This window comes from Suillus subalutaceus, assembly GCF_016647625.1.
Source record: "Suillus subalutaceus strain FC151 chromosome Unknown DFJ58scaffold_802, whole genome shotgun sequence".
Lineage (NCBI taxonomy): Eukaryota > Fungi > Basidiomycota > Agaricomycetes > Boletales > Suillaceae > Suillus > Suillus subalutaceus.
The window spans coordinates 1-2,116 of record NW_024541051.1 but is presented as its reverse complement, the minus strand read 5'-3'; positions in this window follow the sequence as shown (position 1 = coordinate 2,116).

The following is a 2,116-nucleotide window of genomic DNA, read 5'->3' as shown; positions in this document are numbered from 1 at the left end:
CTAAAGAAGGTTTCGCGTGAATAGGGTTATAATGAAATTGAGGCGGGACGCACGGAAGAGGTCCTCTCAATACCAATCAGGCGAACAAAGCGCGACCAAAGACGCTCGGTCCCTTCCCCGTCGGACAGGCCAAGCCCAACGCACATTCGTGGGTTATAAATGAGCTGACATGCCCACTCATGGCCGTAGGCATGCATTGCAGTCGTCGCAAAACGAAGTCGTGTGGTGATACTTTCAGGAAGGATATCATACTGGAGAGGTGTGAGCGAGCAATCTAAACGTTAGTGATAGCATACTTTTGCGAGGGATCGCGCCAGAACACATCCAACGTCATATAAAGCAACAACTGTTGCCTGGTGCGGGAGTAATGAAAACAAGTGTTGGAGGAGGGCTACAGAGTATTTCTGTTGTTCTCCAGGAGAATCGATGTTAGCGAAAAACAACGGGATATCATGGCGACAAATTAATGCCATAATACCTGTGTCATCGAAGTTATCCATCGCGGTCTTCTGCTTCTTGCCGTCAGCAGCCTCATAAGAAGTTTCACATTGGTCCACAGCCTCGTCAGGGATGAGGGAAGCATAAGTTCTTGGAGGATGCTTATGTAGGGCGTCTATCCGGCGGCCGATACCATCAACGAAGGTTTTTGGGATAAAGTATGTAGGGTCATAGAAGGGTGGACAATCGCCAGCTGCGCGTCGGTGGCGGTGATGGAAATTCCCATCCGTTGCAACATGAATATCGCCTCCATCGTCTGGGGATCTACCATAAAGTATGCCCCCGAAACAAGCAGGGCATCTTTGAACCAGAAGGGGCGCGCATCGACCTGGATGTAGGGTAGGAGAATGAATTTCAGGGACGTCAGATGTTGCTTGCAAGGTCATGATGCGGTCCCGGCTTTGTTGGAGAAGGGTCTCGAGTTGTTGTTCGACTTGGACTTGCAGTATGTCAAACCACTGGACAGCATAGCCGAGACCTCTGCGAAACGGGTCCTGGATAAGTCCGCCCTTCCAAAGCATGTTAGTAGTAATTTAAATACACAATTGAAACTTACTTGTGCGTCTGTCATCTGAAATCCCCGTCGAGAATAATGAGTCTTTAATGCTGATGCGAGAGCATTAATTGCATCACATGAACGCTCAAACAATGTGCGATAGAATGAAAGTAGATCCACAGACACAGCCATCCGAGGCTGTGATGGAGCGGTTGGGAATAGACCATGGTGGACCAGAACCTGCGGGAGACTGGAGCACGCGCAACTTAGTACATCTATAGATTCAAATCCTACACAAATGTCAACGCACACCTCCGAGTCTTTGTTGCATAATGATAGGCTTACGATCGAAGAATAAACAAACCAATGTGGTCTGTTTGGGTGAGCACGACGTTGTCTCACATGCAGATATGACTGGGCGGATGATCTCTAGAGTTTTGCCCTGGGTTCGTCCGAAATAGCGAAGTAAATGGTTGACGAGGGTTGGCACAAGTGCCGTCCAGGAATAATACAGTGAGTTGGTTGATTTATCTGGCAAAATCCGTCGTTTGACTGGCGTGTCAATTGCCGGGGTGTCAAGACTTGGAGGTTCTAACATTCCGACGTCCTCGGAGTGAAGTGGGTGGGCATCATCAACGTTTATGTGTTGGGCGGTATCATTGCAGTCCCCAGCGTGAGCAAGGTCAGCAGAAAGTACTTGTGGGTCTGATTTTTCACCTCGCGGCTTCATAAGTTGCTGCATTTCAGCTAGAAGTCGGCGACGCTTCGCCTCCGCACCCGGTATCTTGATCAATGTTTGTGTTTTCCGTTTGTCTCGAGCTTTCCTCGGGCTCACAAAGTGGTGGCCTAGCCCTGAAGATGTGAGCTGAGATTTGCGAGTGGGATGAGGTGTGGAGGACGACATTGTGGAGATAAGAGAAGGACATACCAGTATGAAGAAGTATCAACAAGGCTCCAACGCTAAGTTTGTGGAAAGCACGTGAGGGATGCGCTGGAGGTATGGGTCATATTTCTAGAGGTCTGCGAGAGGTGTCGTGAGAGGGTTTTTAGGTATTTTAGAGGCGCGAAGGGGTTCTGGGAGGGTGGAGCTAGAGGGACGCGAGGGAAGCGAGGTGGGCTAGG